Genomic DNA, 16,898 nt, shown 5'->3' on the forward strand with positions numbered 1-16,898 from the left:
CCAAAATTTCAGGTGGGTTAAAACCTTTTAGGCTGCTTTTGAATAGTGGAACAAAAGGCCTAGCTCATGACATTTGCATGATTACATTTCAAACAAAGTTTACATAGGTGCTCATAGTTTAAGATAAGAAAGGAAAAGTTTCTTTGGACACATTTTTTTTTTAGTGTTGTAGATACCTGCAAACTCTGATCTTAATGATTTTATGCAAATATTCTAATGAATTTTCATAATGAATATATAAATATGCAAATAAAATGATATTGGTACGCCAAAAGTCTGTGAATGGGTTTGCCGGTCTGCAGTATATATAAGGTTGGGAACTGCCTGAAGTTACTTGCCACAAGGGCCGTGTCCAGACTCAGGGGTTTTTTCGGGAAAAGTAGCCTTTTCCCGAAAAAACTTCCCCTGCGTCCAGACTCAAGCCGCGTTCTTTCGAAATTATTTCGAAAGAACGCGGCTTTTCTTTCGATGGCAGTAAACCTCAATTTACGAGGAAGAACGCCTTCTTTCGAAAGTTCCTCTTTCGAAAGAAGGTGTTCTTCAATGTAAAGAGGCCGTCTTCAAAAGAGAGCATCCAGACTCTCTAGGTGCTCTCTTTCGAAAAAGCAGATTTCTCTTTCGAAAGATCCGCCTGCAGTCTAGACGCGATCTTTCGAAAGAGGCTCTTTCGAAAGAAGCCTGCAGTCTAGACATAGCCCAGATGTCAGAATATATTAGTTTTAGAGCTGAGTAAGTCTAATATTTATTTAATTTTCTTTCTTTCATACAGGAATTAGATACAGTACTCTGTCAGCTTACTGCTAAGTTGTCTGCCAAAAAAGTAGAGTTTTTCAGGACCTTAATAGCCCCTGGATAGAGGTGATGTGGCGGTGGGAGGGTCAGGGGAGGGTGGATGGGAGTGGTCCCCCCCATTGGTGCTTAGGTTGTACTGAGAATGCTCAGTAACACTGCCAGAGTCTCTGTCCTCAGTCTGCCACTCCCATGCTCTCTCTCTCTTCTTCCTCCCATCACGACATGCACAGGTTAGCCCCCCTCCTACCAAAATCAGAAATGGTGCCCCGACTGCATTATAATTGGGTGTTTCACTATATCTGAGTTCCCTATAAGGAGATTCCTACGTATAGTGAGTTTGATCACTTTCCCCTTTTGTAGGAGAAATATTTAATCTTGCAAATGCTACTTTTTAGATAGCCACTGGTTGATTCCTCACATTTAGTGACTTCTAATAAAGTCTGATAGCTAAAAGTGCAGATTTTTTTTAAGGAAACAATCAATTCAAAAGTGAAACTAATCCTCTCCAGTGAAAGTGTTCATTCTATGTACAGTGACAGTAAACAGAAGGAATATCTCTCTCACTCATGCCACTGGTGATGGACACTGTCCTTTTTAGGTTGACATGAAAAGAGGCTTTGGGGATCTGGAGATAATAGCATTTTAATTAAGATTCACAAGGGTTTACAGTCACACAGGAGACGTAAGGATGAACTGTTCTATAGAGAATTATAATTTAAAACGATATCTCATCTCAAAAAACCAGATGATTCATCTAAAAGACATAATTTGTCTAACTTTTCTGGTGTACGTATTTTAAAAATACTAAGAAAAACTCATTATTCAGAAAAGCACAACAATATACAAACCCCAAATATATTTAAACAAGATAGTGAAAACAAGACCGTCCATTACTCTTTTGGGGATTTAAGTTAACTGAGGAAGATAGAAAAAGAAAGAGGAGTTCTTGCCACTGATGTGTGGCCTTTTTGAATGAAGAGGCTTTTCATTAACCAAGTAACAGAAGATATCATCTTTCCCTGAGTAGGAATCAGTAACTATTAGCACAAAGTGTTGTTATTGTTTTTTTAATTGAAATGTAAATTCTGGGAACACTGTGACCCAATTTACTCCCCAGAAAAAAAGGGAAAAAAAATCTCATTTTCTAAGCTCTACATGGGCACTTCAGTATTATTGATGAGTCAACTGTGTTGCTACGTGGAACTCTGCTCACAATATTTTATAACATACAAAACAGAGCACACTTATACAACACTGTCAACTGCGACATAAAATAGAACACCCCATCCCCCCCCCCACAAAATATATATATATATATATATATATATATATATATATATATATATATATATATATATATATATATATATATATATTTCTTAGGCTGAAATCATCACAATTCAATTAACAAATGTTATCCTTTTGTTTGAAAACAAAACAAAACAAAAAAAACACACACCATAACGGTGCTTCTTCTAATGCTGAAATCACCACCAGAAAAGCTGGGTGAATCTATTTGCAATATATAAATGTTCTTTTCTTTCTCTCCCTCCAACTGCCACTCAAGCTAGAACTGGAACATTAAGGTACTGAAGGATTCAGATATCTTTTTGGTAGGTCTTGTTTCAGCAGCAGAATCACAAATGTTTTGTTATGAGATAATCTGAGGTAATCCTAGAATGTGCAGGTTCTGAGATAGGGAACATGTTTGGGAGTTTCAAAGAGGTTTTTTGTGGATTTCTCTCTAGCACATTTTATAAATATTCAAGCAATCTAATATAGGAGCTAACTCATATCCAGATGGTGTACAAAGTACACCCCTGAGTTGCCGAAATTAAGAATGTTTTTGCTACCTTGTAGGATGAGCTGTGTGACGTGGAATACTGTAGTGTGCTCTGGCTGAGTTTCTTTAATGGAGGTATGAACAAAGCCTTGAGCATTTACATCTGGAACAAAGGCCTGGCCCGTGTCCCTAGAGTTGTACTGTTCTGAGGAAATGTAGTTCAGAAAGCAGGTAATCATTTTTTTCCTGGTCATAGTGAGTTATCTAGTTAGATCATTTTAAAAAAAATTAAAGAAATCTTCTGTGTCTTTTTTTTTTAATGTGAGGATAAGGGGTTTATCGGTCTTCTTAAGCAAGGCACAATGAACAGTCATGACTGTCTAATCATCCCAGCAGCAGCAGGAAGAAATTTGGAAGTGAACACGTGCTCTGCCTGTAACCTTCTCTTTTCTGTAACATGAAAGACAAAACAGTACCGGTTGTACCTCTAAAATCTGGGATTCTCTGATCTGGCAACATCCATGATCTGGCATGGCCATGGATGTTCCAGGATCAGGGAGTCCCAGCACGTCGCAGAGGGATGGGGGCCTGGGAGCAGACACATGGCTCAGCTGGGCTGCAAGGGGGAGGGGAGGAGGCAGGAGCTGGCATACGGCTCAGTTGGGCTGCAGGGGGTGGGGCGCCAGGAGACGGCATGTGGCTTGGCTGGGTAGGGGCCAAGAGAAAGCCTGGTAGGTGGGAGCGGCTGGGGGGGGGGGGGGGGGCAGCAGCAGGGAGCCTATAATGACCTCCCCTGGTCCAGAAAATCCCTCATCTGGGACCACTCAGATCCTAAGGGTGCCAGACCAGGGAGGTCCAACCTGTAGTTAAATGGACTTCTGGCTATTTGTCATTGGTATTTAACTAAATTTGTTTTAGAATTCTTTTACTAAATCAAGGCCTCTTAAGGATACCTTCCCTAGCTCCAATCTCAACCTTTCACTCAAAGAGACTGTGAAGTATGCTATATTTATATATATATCCACAGTTTTATTAATCCCAAACTTTCAAAAACCATGTCAATCCCCCCAAAATCAAGAGATTGATTTACAGATTATCGTACTTTTAAAAATAATTAATCTTGAGGCTTGGATCCAGGTTTTCTGCTTTTTGAGCCTTTAGGAGTTGTGTTATCAAGCTTCTTTCACCAATCATTAAGGCTAGATTTTTTTTAAATGAAAGCTGATTTAATTACATAATCACACAACTCCAGGAAATGAGACTTCATGAAAACACACCAAATTCCATCAGAATCACCCTAAAATTGTGACAGCTGGCAACATTGTGTCTTGAAAAGCTCTGTTAATCTCTCCTACCTTAAAGCCAGAAATGCAAACATTGCCCTTAGAGGTGACAGGGGATGAGAAGGTTGAGGCTTTTTGGTGTGTGTCCCAGGGGTTAGTGTACTCACCCTGGATGTGGGAGGCCTCATTTCATTACCCTAATCTGTCAGGTTTTGGGGTATTCTAGCAGGGGAGCCTCTCTTCCATCACGCCTAGTAATGTTGTTCTGCTTTATAAAATAATTCAATATTCAGGGGAAAGGGGAGAAAAAGGGGAGAAAAAGAGAGCAAGTGACTCAGGAAATTGCAGTGGGGGAAGTTGAGGTTGGATATTAGGAAAGCTATTTCACTAGGAGGGTAGCAAAGTGCTGCAATGAGTTACATAACGAGGTGGTGGAATCTCCATCCTTAGAGGTTTTTAAGTCCTAGCTTGACAAAGTTCTGGCTGGGATGATTTAGTTGGGATTGATCCTGCTTTGGGCAGGGGATTGGACTCAATGGCCTCCTGAGGTCTCTTCCAGCCCTATGAATCACTTCTAGAGATTCCCAGTCTGGACGGCAGATGGATGACTCCATCTCTCTTAGGAGGGAGTCCGCAACAACCACCATCCATCTTCTCTTGAACCCTCTAAAATCTGGTTCTGGTTTGTTTTGGGTTTTTGTTTTGTTTTGGAGTTTTTTTGCTCCTCACTTGAGTTCATCCCCTGACTGATTTTTCTGTGCATCCGCGGTCCCCAAACCAAAAAAGATTCCGCACCCCTGCATGAGAGTGAAAATGAGAGCGCTAAAAGAAAGGATAAGAACCACCGATTCATCTCCTCTTTGTGCAGCAGCCACTAGCAGCTGGCACAGTCCACAAACAAATTAGGACAACCAAGATTCTGTGCACTAGAGAGCATGTGCATACAAGCTCACAGCAATTAATACATTACAGTAGAGCCCTGCTTAAGTGAACAACTGTCAGTTTAGGAGTGTCAGGAGGGATTCTTAGCCTTCCCTAGGAACCCCCAGATTTTGGGAGGGTTAAATCAGGTCATAAACGTTACTTAAAACCAAATTATTTGTGATTTTGTGTTTAAATCGAGAGAGAGAGAGAGAGAGAGAGAGAGAGAGCTTTTGAGAGCCATCAGAAACTGGGAAGTTTGATTCATAATGCGTTAGCCACACTTCTTTAAGGTTTAGTCTCAGGAGGGTCTTTTTTAAAAGCAATTTAATATTCCAGAGCAAAAGCTAAAGGCTAGTATGAATATTATTTGTTATTGGATGATATGTAGTGAAATCTGAGATTTTTTTCCCCCAGAAAACTTGGCCTCTCTGTACTTTTCCTATAGAAAGAATGATCAAGTACTTATAACACAAATGCATCAGGGAAAGAAAGAAGTGATGGATGGCAGGCCAGGGAGAAATAAAGCCATAAAAACAGTAAATAGCTAAATGGGATTTGCTCTTTCAGTGACTCAAGCACCAAAATTATATTTTTACAAACCACAGCCTCATTAAACCAAAAATATGTCTGGCTCTTGCACTGTGTAAGGCCATGAAAGTCCCAAAACAAAATCCATTTATTGTTATACATTTCCTCTTTTCAATTTTGTCTTCTGCTTCTGACTAGGGGCCAAATTCCATCTTCTTGCCTTGGAGACAGGGAGACACACACACACCACTCTTTGAAGACACAATGGGAATTCCAAGATTGGATTTTAGGAAAGAATTTTCTCTTGTAATTTTATATTTTCAAGTTAGACATTGGTATGCTTTACAAATGTAGGGTGTTTTTAAAATGAAAATTGAAACACTTGTATTTTTGTGACAAGGACTCAAATTCAAAATTTGTGCTGTACAGTAACTTGAAGATGTATAAAAGTCAACAGCCAGGCATGATACTGGAGGGGTTCATATTTTCTGCAAAGTTCAAATATTAGTAAAATAGAAAAAAAAACCACATACAATGAAACTGTTGTTGCCTGTGCGCATGGATCTTCCCATAATGATAACCGATATAAATGAAATAAAACTGACAAAATGTAGCTCTCACTCCTCTGAGCTACATGGGGCCAGACAGCTGAATAGTAGCTGCTGGTTGGAGGTTCCCTGAACCATTATGCCTCGTTTACCAGGGTACGATAGCTCAAGGCAGATGGTGCTTAGTATGGCTTAGTCTTAAAAGAGCCTGAATACTCTTGCCCTGATCCAGTAAACATGTTAAGAACCTACTCAAGTTTAGGCAAGTGAGTATTCCCATGGATTTCAAAGTGACTACTCATGTGCTTAAAAGTTAAGCAGGTTCTAAAAGTGCTTCTGGATCAGGGCCACATCCAAGTAGTATCAATCTCTACACACATTCATTAAAGGGGTGAGTTGCTATAACTATCCAGATAAATGCTGCAGGTAAGTAAAAGTGGGTTTTCTCCAAAGCTTATTGAAGTCAATGAAACTCTTTCCACTGATTTAAGTGAGTTTTGGGTCAAACCCACCTACTACTGCTCCTTACTGCAGTGGCAAAATTCAGAAAATGAACACCCATATACCCGACAGACTCACATCTCTCAAAGCTACATCATTCTTCAGAAACTCAGCTTTTATTTAAAAAAAAAAAAAAAGTCTCCCCATAGGTGTTTATGGTTGCAAAGGAAATCTACAAATGTGAACTGACCCAACCAATGAAGAACTTCTCATTCATCTCAGAGCTAACTCACATGCCCAATAAAGATAATGTACATGACGACATTATTAATGACTGGCAATAGTTTAATAACTAGCGGAATTCCTTATGCAAGACAGGACATGCAGAATCATATATCTGTCCAGCTTACCACTTTGGTGCCACAAATGCCACCAATTACTTCTTTTGCCCAAGTTGGAAAGCAATCAAACGGAGCCCATGGATACACTGAATAATCGCCGATTCATTTAAATTAAAATAACTGCCGCGCTGTGCCGATCAGCTGTTTGGCGTCACAGCGCTGTAGTCTGGACGCTCCGTGGTCGACATCAAAGGCATTTGTCAACCTCCCTGGTAAACCTCATCCCACGAGGCATAACAGAGAGGTCGACAAATGCCTTTGATGTCGACTGCGGAGCGTCCAGACTACAGCGCTGTGACGCCAAACAGCTGATTGGCATAGCACGGCAGCCATTTTAATTTAAATGAAGCGGCAATTATTTAAATCACCACTTCATTTCCCTTTGCCTACAACTCTAATCTACATGGCTCCGTCGATGGAACCATGTAGTCTAGACATGCCCAGAGGGAGCAAAGCTCAGAAAACACATTCTACTATTCTGGACACCTGTACAATTTACAGACAGTGACTGCTACTTCTGCTGCCTCACATAAGCACAGCTTATATTAGAGGCAGCATTTAAGAAAGTACCACCAGCTTTTTTCCTAAGTCTCGCTCCTCCAGGAGGGTAGGAGCAGCATGTGTCTCTCCTACAACCAGATAACATTGTATAAAGCAGTGGTTCACAACCAGAGATATGTGTACCCCTGTGGGTACGTAGAGGCCTTCCAGGGGATACATCAGTTCACCTAGATAATTGTCTACTTTTACAATAGGCTATATAAAAAGTCAGTGTAAATGAAAATGAGAAAGTCAGCAATTATTCAGTAATAGCGTGCTATGATACATTTGTATTTTATCTTTGGTTTTGTAAGCAAGTAGACTTTAAATAGAGGTAAAACTTGGGGTACCCCAGACACATCAGACTTCTGAAAGGGGTACAGTATTCCGGAAAGCTTGAGTACCTTGGTACAGAAGGGTTGGAGACATGGACATGACCCCAAGCCAACTGGCTATGTCCCACTGGGTCCAGTAGCACTGAACGATGCCAGCTGGACTCTGGAAGATAGTCCCTGCCTTTCTTCCCTCACTAATTCCTCCACATAAGCCAGGGCAGATTTTTCCCCAACATACACTTGAGACCATATTGTGAATCTCTTTCTTAAACTAGTAAGCACTTCTCTACACAAACAGTACTCATGACTTCAATATAAGTAACTGCTCACTAGCGGTGGGTAAGGGATTCACAATCTGGCCCTTGGAAGGTCTCTTTTGTAAAACTGTTAAAACAAATAAGATAATGATTGTGTCTATTACCTCTGTATATGAATATGCAAACATTGGTGTTTATTAAAGCAAAGCCATTCTGCTATTTTTGCCAAAGAAACTTCTGTACTTTAGTAGATTCTAATAGATGATCTGACACAATTTAAATATTCCTGGCAGCAGGGAAGTTCAGTAAAAAGCACAACCAAAAAAAAAAAAAAAAAAAAAAAAAGAAAGGCTCAGCAAGGTTGGAAATCCATAAAGCAGGAATTAAGTGCTATAATCAAGTTGTTTGTGCAACCATTTAGCATCTCATTTTCTTTCTACGCAAGCTGAGGGACCACTTGAGACAGGCCATCTTGGAGAGTAACAAAGTGCACAATGACTAACATGGGATAAAAAGAATATTGATAGCCCATGACAAGCTGTTTCCTGAGAAATGTTTCTTGGTCAAATAGCAGCAATCATTAAATATATGAGGGTCAGTCAATTTAATCTGCTCTTTTTATATGGATTGATTAGTTTAGTAAAGGAACAGAGCTAGGAAACAATTAATGTGTCCACAGTTTTTCATGCCATGATAGCAGCCCATCATTTTTAAAAAGACTGCTTAAAAGATGATCTTCCACACTAATACATACAGTCATACACATTTTAGCTATTGCATATAGCACTGGTAGGGACTAAGGCTATTAAGAATTGCAGTTGTACAATCCAGAAAACCATTACAGTATACCTATATAGCACCTTTTATTCAGAGGTTCTCAATGTGCTTTACAAACTTGATTTAAATGAATATACTTTACAAATTGCAGTCCCAATCCTGCAAGGGACTCCACACAACTGTGCCCATATGCAGCTCATTACAGGATGAGGTTTATATCTAGAGAGACCACTAAAATGTATCCATCACTTGCATGAAAAGAGGCTCCTCTTCACAGCTGCACAGCAACATTACACAAAAGTTCAGGGCATGAAGGAAAGAATTATCATGTTAGGTTATGGAAAACTCCTGTAGAATTTACTACAGATTAAACAAATAGGGTTCGATAGAAATTGTTTTTAAAAAGAGAATGGCAAACTTCCTACAGAATTTTCACAACCACATGAAGAATTTAATAAAGAATTATATGATGCCTAATGAATTCTATAGGCTGGTTTACAATGTCTATTCGAAACTCAAAGAACTTTTCCATAAAGAATAATCATATGAAACTCCAGGAAGAATTTTAGATAAGCCAACTATAATCATAACTTTGAGAACTGCACCACAACACCGGAGCTAACACCCACATTCTTGATGGAAAATACCATGAAACCTTTAATAACTCAGTTGTCCATGGCCACACAGACTACTCCGGCAGCCAGGGAAACTGATTAAAGATCTCAAAAATTTCCTATTTCCAGACTGGCTAGAAATACCATAGAAGGACTTTCTAGGGTTTGCTCAAATAGCTGTTCAGACTGGAGCCAGCATTTTCCTGCAAAGATCTTTCAGCACTGCATTATTCTCAGGTGTTCACCTCTTGGCCCTCTCTGACAATTGTTTGACAGATGATGCAAATTGCCTGGCACACATTTTAAAGTTGAACATTTAAGAAAACAAATTACAGCTGACGTCTTTGACGTAATGCTTTGTGACACCAATAGTTAGGGAGAGTGACATTGTCGGAAAATAATTTAGGTTGAAAGCTTTTGGAATGGTTCATGTTCCAAGGTGACTTTGCACTGCAGTTTGCTACTTTTATAAGTGCTTCAGGATACGCTTTCTGGGTGAGATGCAAATCCTTCAGAGGTCTACCACTGTTTCCATAGACTTCCATGTAGTTTGAAGCAAGCCCTCAGCGAGAAGGCAATCTTACAACATTGACCATTTGGCAACCGTTCTTACAGAATCTGATCTCACAATTAGTCCTGCAGTATTTCTTCCTCTAGTATTGGTAGCTGACCCTATATTTCCACTCTTTGTTTGACTGTAAGGAAGGAGAGAGCTTTTCTTTGGGTTGGAATGTGGAGCATCTCCACCTTACTCATCCTGAACTAGGAACAGGGATTCGGTCTGACAGATGCTACAAATCTAGCCAATCACTCTTTCGGGGAGTCAGGGAGGAATTTATTCTCCCATAGGCCAATTGGCCGAGGACTAATGAGTTTTTCACATCCCTACAACTCTTTCAAGCCTCAGTGGGTTAAATAGGTAGGCATTTAGTGCATAAGGGTATGTCTAAACTTGCAGCCTATTTCGGAATAGGGCTGCAAATGTAGGCATTCGGAATTGCAAATCAAGCCCGGGATTCAAATATCCCGCACTTGATTTGCATCTTCCCAGCTCGGCGCCACTTTTGAAATTTACAAGCCCGGAATAACTGCCCGCGTCTACACGCGGCAGTGAAACGGGCGTTCGAAATAAAGCCCTATTTCAAACAACCTGTTATTCCTCCTGCAATGTGGTTTAACAGATAGTTTGAACTAGGGCTTTATTTCAAACACCCGTTTCACTGCCATGTGTAGACAAGGGCAGTTATTCCGGGCTAGTAAATTTCAAAAAATGGCACTCAGCCGGGAAGATGCAAATCAAGCATGGGATATTTAAATCCCGGGCTTGATTTGCAATTTCAAATGCCTATATTTGCAGCCCTATTCCGAAATAGGGTATGTCTACACTTGCAGCCTAACAGAAGACTGAGTTGTTAATTTGTCACAACTTGCAACAAAAGGGTAAGATTAACAGTTCCCAGAGATAAACTGGGATTTTGGTGATGGACCTTGGATTCATGAGATAGGGTGAGAACTTTGTGGCCCTTGCAGGCCAGGGTCAGATCTTTTAGCTCTTGTTGGCCAAGGTGCCCAACTTCTGCACCTCTGTTCCCCATATATGGGGCAGGATTCTAGGTCTCAGAAACAACTGGTTCCAGAGGGGTAGGCTATGGACAGTCACCCTGTGGTATGGGTTATGTGGCAAGGAACCTGCTAATACCTGCAGTGGGACCAGTTAAATGCCTTGTATAGGAGAGTGTGGGTGATAGGCAGGTAGCATTCCCACCTGCCCTGTGTTAAAGTTTAACCAAAGTTGTGGCCAGCCACTTAATTCCATACATGTGTTTGTCCTTATTTTGCCACTGTTTCCACATCAAGGACCATGAACACTCATTCCTCATCTTTTCACCCTGCAAGCAAATTTTTAACTTTCTGGTATCTCGACAAGTCTAGATTTTTTTCCAATGTGTTTAATAAAGAAGGAAAAGATGAGAGGGAAAGCATAGAGGGATCCTTGATGTTATTCAGGTTGTCAGCAATTGACATTATGCTGTTCTTCTGGAGGCATTCTTTCGATATGCTATACCTTGCCCCCAAAGACACTGGGCAACACAGCTGTAACATAGTCCTCAGGTTTTGTCAATGAAGCAAAAATCTGGAAGAATTAAAACAGAATAGTTTCTATGAACTTAACTCACTACAGATTCTCGGGATAATAACTGAGTGTTGTCAGAGAACAGAAGCCAATTATAATGAGATTAAGGAATGCAAAGCACCTAAACACATATTTATCCTACGTATACGAATGCTGGCTCAGTTAAAACATTGCAAGAGATCAGAAGGTCTTGAATAAAGAGGAACAAAAAGAAAATGACATCCGTGAATCTCATTGTCATTTACTCTAAGCCCATTTGCACTGTGATAACATGTAACTATAAATTACTCCAACCTTCAGTTCTTTTTATACTGTCAATGTGTGAACGAAAAATCAGGCCAGTGAGTTTTTGCAGATGTAATCAGATATTCTTAGGGACAATAGTAGCCTTCTGCAACACATTAGTAACATCTGACATCTGGAGACAAACTTACTTTGTATAAAGCGTGTTGTAGAACTTTTTAATGAGCAAACAGTACACAGAACCCAAGGGATTCAGTTTGTACCCTTTACTTTATCAAAACCAAGTGCAAAACAGTTAAAAATTATATTAAAAAGTGTGAAAATGCAACACTTAAGATTTTCAGATACATGGCCCAGTATGTTATATAGCAATGAGACATAAAATTTAGAACCCAATTTGGATGTGAATCTGAACATCCCTAAAATTCAGGAGAAGCTCCTGAATTCAGTGTTCCAGATCTGGTCCATATTTATCTCATAGGATGCCATTAACATCATGGACAAGGTGAGGAATAATAATAGAGATGTAGCCAGGTTAGTCTGATCTTGCTAAAACAAAAGGAAAAACTATGCAGCACTTTAAAGACTAACAAGATGGTTTAATAGGTGATGAGCTTTTGTGTGATAGACCCACTTCTTCGGATCATATTCTGGAAGAGAATTGGCATAACCATATACACCAAAGGAATACAATGAAAAAATTGAACACATTAAATAGACAAATCAGATTTAGTAAATTTGAGGCTTTACGAATGGGCCTTAACAAAGATGCTAATTACCTTACCCATTACCAAGAAAGCTTCCCCACTTATCACCCCTGATTAGCCATTCATTGACTCAAATAGCTATTCCCTCCCTCCGTCTCCCTCACCCCACCTGCTGTACTAAATCTGATTTGTCAGTTTAATAATGTGTTCACTTTTTTCATTGTATTCCTTTGGTATATCTGGTCAAGCCAATTCTCTTCCAGAATATGATCCGAGGAAGTGTGTCTGGCCCATGAAAACACATCACCTATTAAACCATCTTGTTAGTCTTTAAAGTGCGACGTAGTTTTTCCTTTTGTTTTAGCAAGGTGAGGAATGGCAGCAGAAGAGAGGTTCTGCCGAAAACAATGGGATTACGCACAGTATTACTTAGCATGGGGAAGGCTGGAAGAACCTGGTTCAGAGAGTAAGCTGTGCAGTGGACTTGGAGGAGGAAAGGAATATACATGGTGGCTGAGTTAACATTGATAGGAACCGCCAATTTGGTATCTCTGAGTCTGTGGTTTAACACTGCCTTAAATTATTGTTCAGTTATTTATCATTTCCCAAGAGTATACAACCTTCAGGAATAGCTTATTGAAAAAGTAAGATGAAAAGATTTCACATTAGATGGTTTAGGATTCTTCAAGCTAGCAACTTAGCTTAGATTGAACTGAGATTTCAGCCTTCAATTAAACATGAAGTCATTGTCCCGGAGATGAAATATGAAACACATACAGGAACAACCACCAACTCAATCATCATCCAGTGGTAAGTCTGAGTCATTACACTCCAGCAGCAATTCTGTCCACAGCATCAACCTATCGTCCCACATAAAAGAGACTTAGCTAGCCTGATAGAGGTTCAACTCCACCTTAGCTGAAAGGACAGGCACTAAAATGTGTTGGGGAAGTAAAAATGGAAGAGAAAATAGTAAGATCATGTCACAGGCAGTGCTTGGGAGCAGCAACACAGAATTAGAGAAGATGGGTAGGGACCCAACAAATATTTTTATCTGACGCTTGCCATCTTGGTTGACACCACAAAGACTGAACCAGAGAGCTCCAAAGCTAAAAAGCACAAGTCTTTACAATTTGTGCTAGACTGTACAACTGGAGGCTATTGCAGACTCATCGCCTCTATGGATTAGGCACAAAGTGGGACACACTGACCAGTGGATTATGTTGATACCCTAGAAATGTGGACAACCCAATTCACATATTCTTCTCCTTAAGCCCTGTTGTGTCACTCAGGCCCTACAGGGCTGCTGTGCTCCTATCAGGCTGCAATCTTTCCTGTGCAAAAATCCAGCTCGTCTTGTAGACCCACCCCTCAGAATCTATTTCCTGGTCCCCTACCAGTCCTGCATCTTCCCATCACCCAAATCAGCGTAACCTGTACTGGAGCCTAATGAGCCTATTAGCTAATATGGCCTGGGCAGAGAAAATAAGGAAGTCGGGAGGTGGCAGATTAATGTGGGAGGAGAAGAACAGATAGGAGAGAGAATAAAAGAAATTAAATATGCCCCAAAATGAGAAAATGGTTACACTGGAAGAGGGAAAAGCCTTAGATTTTCCCTCTGGACCCCAGTTCTTCACCCTATTTAAAATACAAATATTTCCTAGAAAATTACAGTCTTACCCACTGTCCTCTTGTGACTTTCCAGGACAAGGGCCATCTTGCTTTCTCTTGGTCGCCTTTATGAGGCTGGTATGCAGTGCTATTTTCAAATATTACTACAGTAAAACCTGCACTATCCAGAACTTAAGCATCCGGAAAACTGTAGAAACCAGCAAATTTCTGATGCCGGGAAAGGGAAAAGAAAAAAAAAGAAAAAAGAAAAAAGAAAAAAAAAGGAAACTGACCCTTTAAGTGCCAAGCCACTCCTCAGACAAGCGTGCAGCACATATCTGGGGGAGGGGTGAATGGCAGCCAGAAGCAAGCATCTCGGCTCCCCTCGCGGCTCCTGGCACCCCCAGCAGGCCACCCCTCCTGTGGCTCCCAGCTCCCCTCCCACTGTCAGGCCACCCCTGTCATCTCCACCTCCCACCAGGCTGCATCCCGCCCCATTTCTCCCCCGAGCTTGTGGCCCCCCCAGCAGGCCACATCCCTTCCTGCCCCACCCCCGTAGGCTCCACATGGCTCTCTTGGGTCCCCCCCCCCCCCAGATAATCAGAATTTTTAGGTTATCGGCACGCCCTAATCCCCAGGTGTGCCGGATAACACAGGTTTTAGTATATATGAATTGGTCAAATAATTCAAACTGCATTGATACACTTACTCCAAATGTTGCAAACTGACAACTTGGGAGCCCCTTTATTAGTTCTAAACTTTTACTACAAGTTAGACCTCCCTGGTCCAGTGCCCTCGGGACCTGAGTGGTCGCTAACAACTGAGTTTGCCAGACCAGGGGAGGTTAGACCTCCGTGTTTTCCTGAGGCTCTGCTCCTGACTGCTGCCCCAGCCAGTGTGCTGCCCCCTGGCCTGCTGGCAGTTCTCAGCTGCCAGTCGACAGGCCCCACAAGCTGCTGGCCCTGCTCCTGGCCACCCAGCCCCAGGGGTCTCTACTCCTGGCAGGTCTCTACTCCTGGCTGTTGGCCCCACTACCTGCAGGCCCTGCTCACGAGGTTCCACTCCTGACCACCTGACCCCACATGAAGCAGCAGTCGCTTCCAGCCCTATTCCTGGCCACTCAGACCCATGGGCTGCCGACCCACCAACAGGGCTCTGCTCCTGGCCACTGACCCTGTGGGATTCTGTCCGGGCTCCTTGGTGCCAGGCCATCCTGTGGGCTACTGGCCTGCCAGACTGGTTCCTCTCCCAGCCACTCTCAACGTCTGTGACTTGGGCTCTGTGGTCCATGGGTTCTCTGGTCCAGCAACATCTGTGGTCCTGCTGGACCAGAGATGTTGCTGGATCAGAGAGTTCCAGACCAGAGAGGTTCAACCTATACCCTTGGCGACCAACCACTCATGATATTGTCTCACTTGTATTTTTACCACTAGTAATTCCATATACTTCAAAACACTGTGAAAAAATCCCTGTTTCTTGCTCAGTAATGCTAAATTCAAACACATTATGCCATAGAGAATACCTACATGCCGTTACATTAATGGAATATATGATACATGTAGTAATAACACTTTGCATTTGAATATTATTTTCTATCTAATTACACATCCTCACCAGGTAAAAATCAATGCAGCTCTACTTCTCTGCCAATCCGCTAATTTATATCCTGATGAGGATCTAGCACTTTACAGATATAAACAGGGTCTGAATGAATGCTTCCCTGACATTTAGCTAGGAAGAGGAGAAGAGACTCTGGGTCTGTTTATGTAAATTCAGTTCCTCCTGTGTTCCTTAGATTTGCTAGATATTCAGCTGATGGAGCAATGTTTTGCTCATTGGCTGTTGTTGAGTCACAAATTATGATAATACTAAATATAGGAATTGTGAAACGTGATCACAAATGCTTGTAATGATTATGAACAGGGCCGAATTAAGGCATGGGCTAGCCGGGCAGCTGCTCAGGGTGCCAACCTATGGGGTGTGCCTGACAGCTGCCATCAGGTGCCGTGCACCCGGCTCCCCGGCTGCAGCAGCTCCCAATGGGCACCCTGCAGCTGCCGCCAGGGGCAGGGGCCGCATTAACCCCTGCAGCGCTGGCCAGCAGCGCCCTTCCCCCCACCGCTGTGGGGCCCTGTATGGTCAGGCTCAGCCCGCCCCTGGTGGTCCCGGGCTGCGCGCCAGCAGCGATAGCTGGGCCGGGCACATGTGTCCTGCTGCCGCCAGATCCACATGCCCTCCCCCACACGCCGGCATGGGGATGGGACCGCACATGCGCCCTCCCCCAATCCGGGGCACCAGAATGGCTCGGTCCGGCCCTGATTGTGAGAATACAGAAAAGACAGAAAGACAGACTGTGCTTACCCAGTTTCAAAGGAAGACAGTTCACTGTCAGTTTAAAGACCCTCAGATGAAGAAGGGCTCAAATGTCAAGAGTTTTGTGGTGGTAAGACAAGAGGACAGGACTCCCAACTAGAAGTCTGCCTGCTTTCAAGAGTCTGCTGTAAGACTGGTTCAACCTGTTCCTCCCCACCCCTCTAAGAATACAGCTAAATAGGCTTCATTAAGAGCCTCCTTTGTTGTTTTTAATTGCTCCATTGGAGCTGAAATCACCTGTGGCAGGACTGTGCTTCTGACCAAAGTTAAAATCACTAAAGCTACATCTAGACTGCCGTGCTATTTCAGGATATCGGAAGTATCCCAAAATAGCAATTCCACGTCTTTAAACATATTTTGAAATAACAGGCGCACTATTCCAGCATCCCTCTAAACTTTTTCCACAAGGGTTGAGGGACTCGTTGGAATAGCGCTTTATTTCAAAATGACATCAAAATAAGCTATGCAATTAGTGCAAATTGTATAGCTTATTTCAAGATAAGGGTGCTGTGTAGATGCACCCTAAGGGTAAGTCTACACAGCAACATTATTTTGAAATAACTAATGTTATTTTGAAATAATTTAGTCTGCGTCTACATAGCAAGCA

General features: G+C 41.9%; 1 long non-coding RNA gene across 1 annotated transcript in view; it reads right to left on the reverse strand.

Moving 5' to 3' along the window:
* The window catches only part of LOC112545473 (uncharacterized), a 59,160-nt gene extending 42,746 nt beyond the window's left edge, over positions 1-16,414 (reverse strand). Inside the window, exon 1 of the long non-coding RNA XR_012906824.1 lies at positions 16,280-16,414. This is a non-coding gene — a long non-coding RNA (uncharacterized LOC112545473). The remainder of the gene's footprint in view (positions 1-16,279) is intronic.
* Between the last annotated feature and the right edge of the window lie 484 nt (positions 16,415-16,898).

This window comes from Pelodiscus sinensis, chromosome 12 (genome assembly GCF_049634645.1).
Source record: "Pelodiscus sinensis isolate JC-2024 chromosome 12, ASM4963464v1, whole genome shotgun sequence".
NCBI lineage: Eukaryota > Metazoa > Chordata > Testudines > Trionychidae > Pelodiscus > Pelodiscus sinensis.